This window comes from Diadema setosum, chromosome 7 (assembly GCF_964275005.1).
Source record: "Diadema setosum chromosome 7, eeDiaSeto1, whole genome shotgun sequence".
NCBI classification, from domain to species: domain Eukaryota; kingdom Metazoa; phylum Echinodermata; class Echinoidea; order Diadematoida; family Diadematidae; genus Diadema; species Diadema setosum.
The window spans coordinates 37360228-37373222 of record NC_092691.1 but is presented as its reverse complement, the minus strand read 5'-3'; the positions used below and the strand labels follow the sequence as shown (position 1 = coordinate 37373222).

The 12995-nt window shown below is 38.0% G+C and overlaps 1 protein-coding gene across 1 annotated transcript in view; it reads right to left on the bottom strand.

Moving 5' to 3' along the window:
- The window catches only part of LOC140231217 (uncharacterized), a 209337-nt gene that overhangs the window by 47044 nt on the left and 149298 nt on the right, over positions 1–12995 (bottom strand). The gene's annotated exons all lie outside the window — the stretch shown is intronic.

Sequence of the window (12995 nt, the reverse complement as noted above, 5' to 3'; positions counted from 1 at the left end):
TTCATCTTCAACCAACAATGACAAAGACTCTTTGTAATGGGATGGACTGTGTGATATATCTCACACTGTCTGCAATCTGCATAGCTCTTAAAGAACATTATCCCAAATTCTACAATAACAGACCACCAGGTAAAGACACAATTATGATGAAGTTGATACAATAAAAGGATTCCTTTTTTTTTCGACTTGAATCTTGGTAGAATACATAGTAAATACCTATGTACATGTATGTAGTTTAACTTGGGATGAAAAGACAATTCATTATTAAAATTCACTGATAACAGAAAGAATGTGTTAAATGAATGAAAAACAATGTAATTCCACTTATAGCAATTTACACATTCTACTGGCATACTTCCACATACATATGCAAAGACTGTTCAAAACAAACAACGATCAACAGATACTATACAATGTCATCACCTGGTCTCATGACTCACTGACAACTATCACTTCTGTTCCATGATCATGAGACCAGATACATACTGACAGTCTTACAGTGATACATGTATGTCACAATCAGGCATATCAGCAGTCAACGGGGTACTTGCAGCATTCACTTCTAATCACAATGCAGCACTAGTCACCATCACCTCTGCAAACCTCCTCAAGCAAGAGGTAAAGGCCATCCTGCTCCATTTAAATTAGAGCTTTCATAGCGTTTTTTATATAGTACAATGTTGCAATGTTTTAAAAAGTCACTGTACATACACCACACCTGACCTGCCACATAGTAAGACTATGTACACCTGATGGTCAACTGTACATTCCAAGAAGAAAAAGAAGACAAAGAAGGAGGAGGAGGAGGAGAAGGTGGGGGAGGAGTAGGAGGAGGGGGGAGGAGGAGGAGGAGGCGGAAGAGGAGGAGGAGGAGAAGGAGGAGGAGGAGGAGGAGGAGAAGGAGGAGAAGGAGGAGGAAAGAAACAGACAAATTAACTTTTGTTTCCACATTCAAATCCATCAACTTCTGTCACTTTTGTCTCTGGTATCATCTACAGCCTGTACTTAACATGACACCAAAAGACACAATGTATTAAAGCTGTGATAGGAACGCATCCCTCCATCATCCAATCACTCATGTATCAGTGCCTTTGTCAATGATTAGATGGGACATTTTACCCTTTCCGGCAAATAATGGTCCACAATCAGAAAACAAAACTAAACACAGCCTTGGATTGGATCCTCTCATCATTGAAGCCTCTTGGCCTCATCAAAATATAGAACCTGTCATATTTTCAACATGACTGGTCAAAAGATATGGTCGAGCACAGCAGTTCTCACACATGATGAGAAGTTTTCCGAAGTATCATGAAACATACGATTGAGTGTGACACGAGGATTTCATTATATACACAAGACAAAAGACCAAGCCTGGGAGCAGGTGTACAAACATTATCCTGAATGATTCATTGTGAATAAAGTACAAGTCCCCCATTGTTGTGGTTTTAATTCAAAAAGAAAAAGCAAGGGAACATATCAAAAAAGGCTGACTCAAATCCGGACATGTCAATTGATACTAAATTTTCTGTATTCAATGAAAAACGCTTCACTCGTTTCAAGCAGTTTTGGTTCATCAGCAAATTTCAAATGTGTACAAGCCTTACTTTCATATGAATGTTGTATGATATCATTCTTGAGTTGCTGTTGTTTCTCTATTTATAGCAAATGTGTTTTTTTTTTTTAATCCTTTAACATGTACAATGTATCTTGCCACTTTTTATAGTCTGTTAATACTAAACTATTCAACTTCAGGCTGTCATTGGGTTTTCATATCCAAGAACAAGTATTAGTGAAATGTTTCTTTAACACATGAAAAAAATAAATGTAAAGTGACATAAAGACAGCACAAATCCCCTGAAGCTACATAAGAAATAACTGGATAATAACACAACCATTCAAAGGTTGTTTATTGCCCAGATTTCTCTTCTAAGAATGTTCTGCAACTCAAAAAAAGGTGCAGCAGCCAAAATCCAAACAATGAATTATTTCCCAATAAACAAAGTACAGACATATAGGCAGGTATTTTTCATGCTATTAGTGTACAAGTTTGTACTGTTCCTCCGCACTTGGAAAAGAAAGAGACCATTTCATGCAACAACATATACCTAACTCCTGTACAATTGCATGATTACGATATACCACAATCAGTTTCTCAAGTCCCCCTGCGAAAAAAACCCCAACAACTTAAAAATCTGATTACCATATAGAAATAGTTCAATTTGTGTCCAATATCCTCTTCCTGCACAGACAGTGACAAAAACCATTTGCAATTAAGGAAGAATTAGCACATTCAGAATGGGCACTTGCAAAAAAATTCCACTGACATAGCATCCATTTATGAGCTAAAATCCAGATTATGCAGCGAGCGTGTATTCACGCCTGACGTCTTTACGGTGAACTTCCTCTGCAGAGCCGGCGAAGGACTTGCGTTGCGCAAAAATTAGCTGCGAGTGTCGTTTACATTTCACTCGCCTCTCTGCCGGGAAACGAGGATGTTTCGAATAACCGAGCTGTCAGCTGCGATTTCACCGGCAGGGTCCTTGAAGTGCGAACTGAACGATTTCACGGAACAGTGCAATGCAACTGACTGAGCTTTGCAGCGGGCTTAAAGTCGGTGTTCCTTTACAGAAGGTTTTAAGGGAAGACTGCACTCCAGTTCAAGTTCACTTTAACCCGTTGAGGATGGACTGATTTTGCTCAAACACGCATTTCCCATATAGACACCTGCCAAGTATACTTGGGACACGTCCTCAACGGGTTTTAAACAGATTTAAGGGTTGAGTCACACAAACAGAACAAGAACTGTTTAAAGTAGTCTTTAGTATATAGGGCAAAATCAAATGAATTGAGCTGTGAAAGTTTCATTAAAATTACATCCAATTTTTTTAACTACTTGGTTTTATCTGATCTTGATGAAGTTCAGATGTAAATGTTAAAGCTGTACTACATGTATGTGTTATCTAATTTGATGAAGCTATTATACAAATATTGACTGCTCATGAGGATGGTGGTGGAAATTATCACTCCCGAGGTGTTTTTCATACCGACCCTTCTATCATCCCGAGGTGTTAGCCGAGGGGTGACAGAAGGGTCTGTCGGCGCAATAACGTGTACAGTACATGTATTGCGTGCAAAATTCGCGGGTCAGCGGAGGGGTTACATTTTCTCTCAGAGGGTTTTGACTTTCTATCATGAGGGTTTTGGCCTTCTATTACTGACCTAGCAATGATAGACAGAACTGCACCTTGTCATGTGATGTAATTTTGGCCAATCAGTGATAAGAATCTCAATTATGAGGTATATGAAAATAGTTATGAGCTGACTTTCTATGTAACTCTTCAGTTTGTTCCTTAAACTTTGCCAAGCCATACCTTTATAATTATATGCAATACATATAATGTTTACATATTCACATATAACCTGTACATACAGTATGTTTGCAATATATACAATTCATGTCCAAGACTGTGCAAATCTGTACATAAAAATGATCAGAGCCAATTGGTAAATCTGCCTAGCTGATGTCTTGAAGGCTGTATGAAATACCAGCTATGCAGAGGTTCCAGGTTTAACTCATATTTGAGGCATAATGATAGATATATCACTGAACTATACTACATATACATGTACTACAGTGTGGCTAATTTCTTTGCGAATCGGGACATTTGGACAATTTTGCAAACTATGGTCAAATTTGCAATCACGGAGCACAGAATTATCACGCACCTTAGAGCTTGTTCATGTATACTGTGTACTGCATACCAATTTATGTAATGGCGCATGTCACATTCATGTCGGGATAAGATTTAATATTTTCACATGTTCTCAAAGTCATGAACAGCGGCTAGCGAAATTCACAAAAATAAAAACCCAGCAAAATATATGATGTATATATTCACAAAAATAAAAACCCAATGAAAAATATGATGTAATGTACACTTGTATCTCCACCTTTGGATCACACACAGTGGATAGAGAAGTGTGTACTTGGAAAAACAAGAAGAAGTAAGAGTATGTTTCTTCAAATGAAGCAAATAAAGTCTGTATCTACTATAGCAGCCTTTTCAAAAACAATGTGACTGGTATTATCATGTGGTAATACTAAAGAGAACAAATAAACCATTTCTGTAATGGATTACAATTTATGGATGTTTCTTTTCCTACAGTCTACAAGTAATGAACCATTTCATTCACCTGTTCCCTCCCATTAAGTTCCTTGGGCAGGAATTCACTAAGTTGTTGCTACAAGTAGGTAGGGTAAGTCTCCGGCAAGCTTTGTGGTTGCCGAGGGCAACTTGTGTGAATAATGCATGTATAGAATTGAATACATTGCCGTAATGGTCTATTGTATACCATTTGCATTACACTTCATTACTCCTTCATGCATGATATGTACTATACCACACTGTACAATATATCAATAATAACACTTTAAGTCAGTACCCTTGCATGGTGGTACATACGTTCACACGCCAAATATTTCGGAAAAACTTTTCCTCTCAGAAACGACAGTTATTTTAAGCACTATCTATAAATTCACTGAACAGGACAGCAGCAACAAATTAGGGCTAGCCACTTATCACTGGTGCCAATTATCTTGATATAAGAATTCCAAGCTTACAGTTTTCCGGCGCAAGAATTCCTGGTGCATTTCCGTAACTCGTGTCCTCCCCATCGGGTGACTGACATGGTGGACAACCTCCCAGCAGAAGTACTACACAACGGCTGAGAGTGACAGGAGTGAGCGGCAGCACGAAAAAAACGAACTTGAATGACCACATCAACCAGCGTCACATGGCTAGGTGCCCCCGACCTTTTCTCTTAATCCCTGACAAATGCACGCAATGAATGTGAGAAACCGCAGGGTTTCTTCATTCGGCACACTGCCTCGTCGGTAAGCTCGTTATTTAGCATTCCATGCTACCCCTCAAAAGCTCCCTTAACCCCCCCCCCCCCCCTTCCCACTTCTGAAGTTGTCCAGAAATGTATCTGATAACAGGCACCATGGAGAGGTGTGACGTCAGGAATGCAATCTGGAAGGCCAGCCAACGCATGCAGGCTTCTCCATTATGCATACATACTGTATATAGAACTTTCAACTTGCACATATATCTGTTGCTCTCTTCACCCTCACTCTCTTCTTTTCTCTCTGGTTACATTATTCTATAAAACTACAAAAACCAGAAATTATCCTTATTTTCTTTTAAAACTTTATGAACACTATTTGCACTCTGTTAGGGTGAACTTAAGAATCGGAATGCCCCCCCCCCCTAAAAATCCTAGTTACGGGTCTGTGTATGTTCATGTTATCAGGGGTTAAAGTGAAAAAAAAAATCAAATCATAGATATTTCCCCCAAAAAAATTCATGATGAGCACCTTCTCCACTGATGCACAGCTAGGAAGGCAAACTGCTTTTCAAATTCAAAAGCACATAACATACAGCTGTACACAATAAAGCTGTTTGTATGTGTGTGTGTGTTTGTTTTGCAGTGACATTAACAACTAATCTTTAACAATGATATGAAAGAGGTATGAGTTGGATTTCATTTGCTCAATGCTATTGGAATAATGTAACGAATCAACATATGATACCACGAGTTTGTTAAATAATGCCTCCTGCGACACTTCGTGGCAGAGGCATAAACAAATTGTACTTTATGATCTAATAGCTGGTAAAGCGTTTGCTGATAATTGTGGTAATTTACACATGTATGCAAATTGAATTTCAGGTATTTGAATGTATCGGGAAGGAGCACATTACTCTCGAGAAATATGCACATCAATCTGAATACATGAATCTGGCCTATTGGTGGCAGTATGCTCAAATGAATGTATGAACAAGTAACATTTGGGTTTTCATTGTAATGTTGAAGCTTCTTTTCCCTATGTGCTTATGTCAGTTGTTACTACTAACAGATTGTGAAAAAAAAAATCAATATGTGGGCACTGGAAGCCCAAAAGAGATTATGTAAGATTATGTAACATCAACATAGTATTTGCAAGCAGGCACTCCCTCCCAGTAATGTAGCACATAAATTTGTTCCGCATCAGGTAGCCATCTTTGAAGTTGGTGACAACAACCAAATATTAGTGCTTTAAAAATTTCACTTCTATTACATGTTTTTCCCTCTTTTAATTATTGTACTAAAAGCCTGTGTTTTGGGAGTCAGGGTTGATTGTGACTGAAAGATTTATTTAGAATATATATATATATATATATATATATATATATATATATATATATATATATATATATATATATATAAATTGATATTTGACTTTATTTGTTTATCCAGTCCAGAGTTGGTATTCTCATGTCATATTTGTCTACCTATTCATTCATTCATCTCTATTTCTTTGTAATGTCTACCTATTCATCCTTCACAATTCTTTCTGTCAAGTCATCTACCAATATGGGAAACACATTAAAAGTTTTCTTTTGAATGATCCTCCCCCCCCCCCTCCGCACTCTACAGCACTGACTTCAAGTCATTATATGAAATCATGTAAATTTGCCATTATGTACCAGATTTGGAGTTCTCTAAGTCTACTCATCCCCCTCCTCAAATTGCACTCTATTGTATTTCCTCAACATGTGCCTTTGGCCCATAATATTGATAGTTTTGTTTTCCTTTAAATTGCATTTTGCATCCTGCTTTAGAATGTCTGTCTCTCCATCAAAACACATCATCTCATACACCCCGGACATCATCATTATCAGATGAATGACATTCCAGAATTGCATTTCGCAAAATAAATCAACAGTTCTTTTGGTCTGTTGCACAGAGAGGTACTGTTTTGAAAGAATCAAACTTGCTGGAGGCATTGGGTCTCATGAACGTTGGGGTTCTTCTACAACAGTGTAAGTACCAGGTAAGGCATGTCTAATTTCTGCCACCTGAAAACCACCACCTAACTCATACAAATGAACATTGGGACATTTGTCCTTTTTTCATGAAAATGTTGCATTTCTCCACATTGTACATAATTGGGCTTTCATGGTTGAAGTGAAGAGATAATGTACAGAAATAATGATGGAAATTCTCTTTTAATGGTCCACTCATGAACATTTCCAAAAAATATAAAGCAAGAATGAATATATTGGGCAGTAATGTCCCTTATTCCTCTGTCAAATCTAAACATTTTTCAACTCCAATACATTGCAAATATATTTATTCTACTAAGTTCCATCTTTAAATGAAAAAAAATGTATCATTTCAACAAGAATACATTAGGTATCTGAACAGCATGTTCATGAAAAATTACATGTAGCTAAAATTTCTGTATGTTAGCAGTGAGAAATACATAGAGAAAATAAAGAAAAGTAATACTTTAGAGCTTTTTAATTTTGGGGGATATTTCTTAGTCATCTTCATGATAGTTCTTCGGGGGGTGGGGGGTGGGGGGGGGGACGGAGAACCCTTCTATCAAATTTCTTGACTTCCTGTTACATTCTGACTCGTAGAGAATGCAGCATGTTTTCCTTATGAGTCATCTATTGGTATAATTCAGCACCTCGATTTCTCTTAATAAAGCCCCTGGAAGATTACTAACAAATTTAGAGGGGCTTTTACCTTCGAGGCACATACAGTGTATGAGACATTTAGGGAAATTACTTTCCATGTCATGTTTTCTACAAGGCTTCCTTGAATAAAGATCAAGTTTCTCAAATTTCTACTTCACTGGGAAAGTATCATTGAATTTCTGAGTGACTGCTCAAGCATTCTCACATTCTATTTCATTTTCATTCCAATGACCTTTAAATACTTCTCACATGACAATACATAATTGAAATAAGATAACGATGATTTCTTTCTTTAATGGTTTAAAGTCATGTTAGCAACGGGTCACTTGTATGCCAGGCATATCTATGGAGTCTCAACTGCATGTGATATCCTCATACTTGAGTTTCTTGACTTGGCATGCTTTGAATGAGCTTTTGCTCAAATGTAGGACACCTGATTGTTAACAGTTACACCCCTTTTTAAATGAGCTAGTCCCCCCTCCTATATTCCATAATTCATAACAGCATGGTGCATTGGCTAACACATACTACCAAAACTTGACTAATCGGGAAAAATCGGGGGTCATAATTGACTAGCTTCCGCCCCTTAAATGACTTCCTAATCAATCAGGAAGCATACTGATTTCTGCAACGTCATGAGCACCATACATAGCATGAACCTGAAATATGCTGATTTCTGGGGACTTTGTCGGATTTGATCGCCTTCACTTTGCAAGTCTGTCTGAACAGATCATCAAAAATACGAATCAGATCAATGTCATGCATTCACAAACATGTTGTACACATCACTGAAACACACAACGCAAGTGAGAAGAAAGTGCAAACTGTGTAACAAGCAAATATAAAAATTAATCTACTAATATTTGAATAAATGTGTTAATACACTGTGACAGTCCTTGACTTACTTAATAGGGGACGCATTTTATAATCCCAATGATTTAGTCAGGACACCTCTAGTGATGTCCCAACATTACTCCACTGTTTACAAAGTACAGGAATTTAAATACCACACCAATCACTTTTCCTCAAATTTAGATTAAAGTGTATTCACTGATTTCAGGCATGTCCTGTGCTGACAGTGAAATGGTCAATCCTTAACCCAATCAATATCAATTCATTCAATGTTGCAACATATAATGTACATGTGCCACATTCCTTGGTATTGTCACTTACAACTCACAGCATACACTAACTTGAACTAAGAGGCTGCCCAGTGGCCTACTAAGTACTGTAAAAAAAGTAAAAAACCCAGCAAAAGGCAAACAAACATACAAACACAACATTTCAAATGACATTTGTTCCAACTATCAGATAACATTTACACTCTGTATGGAGGAAATCATAGATATATACTCTGCTTATAATATTAGTTTTGCCATTATTTCTTTGAATATGTTTATATATGCACCCAGTATATCTTTCCTTTATATCAAGGAAAGAAATGATTACATTTCAGGACAGGCTATGCTTTCTATCATGTATCTATTGTTTTGTATTACTTCCTAAAGATACAAAATATATATTCTAAACAAAAACAAATTTAAAAGAGATTCATGAATTAAGATAGAAGTTGAATAAGGGCATGAATGTGCCCATGTCTTTGAGAGAAAAACTGTTTAACCAGGCAAATTCGAGCTGAAGTTGCTCCACTTACTGATTTGGAACCCATTCTGTAATTGTGATGCCTTTGGAAGCCATTGCTGGGCTTTCCTTCCATGGTTTGTCTATAGAGCCACAGCTGACTGGCTCTCTACCCATCCATTGCAGACAGTCGCTAATAGGTGCTGGCATCCGATCGTGGACCTACGGAGCGCCCCACCGTACAAGGAACGAGGAGGCCGCGGACGAGCACAAAAGATGGTCCAGTGAAGAGAATCAATGGTATCAATTTCATTCTCCCCCGATGGGGACTAGAATTCCATGGTATGTCATGCATGCACAAAACTTTCAAGTCCTCCCTTTACGCACTTTGGATGTATCTGCATCATCACCCATGCCGCCAAATATAAAATCCATAGATATGATCCCCCTCGATGTACGTCTTGAATGTATCCATGAGGTCGCGTATCATGATCTTTTATAAAAAAGGGGACAATCGACCAATGCTCGTGCTATGCTCCACTTGAAAACTTTTGTTGTCTCGATGCGAGTGCAAGTCTTTTCCCCGTCTCGCACATTCAAACAGAGTTGGCCGAAAGGTACGGGTTGAAAGGGAGAGACGTCCAGGCCTGGCTAGAAACATTGATTAGTAACTGCCACATCGCTCCTCTCACTTGTAGTCTGTGTCATTCAATTGGGCCACCTTTTAATCTCTTCTATTGATCCCCTCTCCACCCTAATCCATTTCTTTTCACGCTGCCGTCATTGTGAAGGTAGGGACGCTGCGTCTTGAAAGCCAGTGTGTACACTCGGGAGTGAAAATATGTATGTGGGCAAGTGTGGGTGTGGGTGTGTGTTTGTGTGTGCGTTTGTCAGGGGGGGGGCAGTTGTTACTGTGGTGGGTGATTATGTGTTTACACACAGCAGTTATGTCGCGAGACACACATAAAAGGAAAGAAAAAAAAAAAAGAAGTACACGTTGTAGGCTGATTGGTGCTGCAATCTGATGGTAAATCTTAAAGTGCTGCCCACACAGGGCTTCCAATACTAGATCACTAAAGACACGGAATGCACACATTCCGGAACCCTCCGTTCCAAACGACTAAACAACCTACTGGTATTCGCTCCTGTTGACGCAAGGCAAATACTTGCTCATAAATTACCAAGACAATTATCTCATCTACTTGATTACATACGGGCTTCTGTCCATTTCCAAGTGATACGAGCATCTCATCACAGCTACTGTAAAGGACATTGGATCTCCATGATGTCAAGGACCCTAGAATGTACACAACCACCAAGAATCTACACACTGTACTTAAGACCATTACATCAAATGCAAGTGATACCTTTTACCTATGGCTGCTGCAGCACTCATCAATGTGAAACATAGGCCACATACAGTGTTCAGACCAAATGATATATCATTTGAAGATCCATAGAGATGACTTTTTCCTTTACAAGAGAATAAAATGGCTCTGTCTTTCTTCAGGGCGGAGGGACAGAAAAGAGGAAAACTGCTTCTTTTGGTGCCACAATCATTATCATCAATATAATTATATTAGACATACCATTGCCACTAATCATTTAAGTATCATGAATGATACTAACTGAAATACCATCAAGCCAGGGTGGTTTGAATGACCTCAAATCTTCTGCAATTAATCATATTAAAATGTAGTTATCAAACAGCCTACTAATATTGTTTAAGACAAAACCCCACATCTTTGTGCTATTAACCAAGGAATCAGTGTCAGAAAATTTGGCATGATGTAATTTGCAATCTGATGTAATTTGTCATCTACACATTGAAAATCTAAAAAAAAACACAAACAACACTCTAAAAAAAAAAGCAACAGAAAAGGACCAAAGTCAATCACACATGGAATGTTAGAAATATTATCACTTCTGATTATAGCTATTCAATGTAGCATGAGGCCATTCAGTCATTGAAATAGTAGATTGATACATACATGTATAGTATAAACTATTGAGGGTGTGTAGTACATACAAAAATATGAGATATCACAAAGTAAGAGTAATACATGGAAACAGACCGATCAGTTAAAATCTTAGTAAAACTGGGTACACCATGGTAGATGAGCATGACAGCCTAAGTAAGAGTCAACTAACTTCACTTTTTTGATTGACTTTCTGCTAATCACACTGAACTGCTCTCAGTTTGATACAAGAAGACAAAGCATATCTCTCTCTCAAGACTGACTTCATCTTTATTCAATGCAAGTAGTCCTCTAACACTACACTATGCACAATTGTACTTCTGATCAGTTTATGGTACAATGTACATAAGGACAGAGTTCAAATTTGTTTTATGGCTATGACTGCACTGTTGTTATGAACAGTTACAGTAATAAAAGAAACTATCCATAACAGGTATGCAAATACAACTAACACACTGCATTGTTGCACATAAAACATAAATGGGCCACACTGTTCATGCACATTGGCAGAACACAAAACTGAACTGAAGTGAACTGTTATGGCAAATTTGAAAAGCAAATTGACAAATTGTAAACAGTGCTTTAAAAATATCCACTGTTGTTTCATTTTCTGATAAGATTGTAGAAAAACCAATACAGAATTTGTGTTCCACTAATACGGGTTTCATAGACAGTTACTTTTGTTTAACGTAAAAACAAAGTGTAAAAACAATGCAAACATTTAAACACACACACACACACACACATGCTGACACATACATACCTCTCTGTGATAAAGTTTCTGCACAAGTTGGAACATGTACAACATCTAGCTGTCTTCCTATAATTATCAAATGCAGAGCCTCATATCAGTTACATAACCCTTGTTAATTACAATTGGACAAAGAAACAATGCTTGTCATTTAAATGGGTGAGGTTGAAGTGACAGTGTACACATCTGGATCATCCCGTAAGTGACTGCCATAATATCCAGTTTGTGAGGCCAAGTTCCAACACAATGTATGTATGGTGTTTCAATATACTGCACTAAACATTTGAACACCTCTCAGCTAACAAATGGGAACATGTTCCCTTAAAACAGCAAGTTTATCATCTCAAACCTTGGATGGAGAACAGTGTGCAGGCAGCATTCCTCCCTGCCATTTGATGTGTTTAGTAAACTACATCAGCAGATTTTGCTTGACATTTAAGAATTTGATGCTATAATGCAGAATCCACATGCTCATTTGTGGTGACAGAATGATATCACTAAAAAGAGAAAATTGGACCCCTTGTATATGTTTTTTTTAAAATAGTTTTATAATAATTTGAGCAGCATAAGACTTGAATGAGTGATAGGTGACATAACCAGTTTCTGTTTGCATTCTGTTGGCTGACTCTTTATTAGCACCTCAACACTGGTAAAGATCTCAACTCTGGGATGGGTCTCAACACTGGGAAAGATCTCTACGCTGAGACAAATCTTAACACTGGGACGATCTCAACACTGGGACAAACCTCGACACTGGGACAAATCCCAACACTGGGACAAATCTTAACACTGGGAAAGATCTCAACACTGGGACAAATCTCGACACTGGGAGAAATCTTAACACTGGGAAAGATCTCAACACTGGGAAAGATCTCAACACTGGGAAAGATCTCATCACTGGGAAAGATCTCAACACTGGGAAAGATCTCAACACTGGGAAAGATCTCAACACTGGGACAAATCTCGACACTGGGACAAATCTTAACACTGGGAAAGATCTCAACACTGGGAAAGATCCCTACACTGGGAAAGATCTCAACACTGGGAAAGATCTCAACACTGGGAAAGATCTTGCCACTGGAAAAAATTTGAACATTGACAGAGATACCCTCTCTTAAAAAATAAGAGCTATGACCAGAGTCCCTGTGGTAATCATAC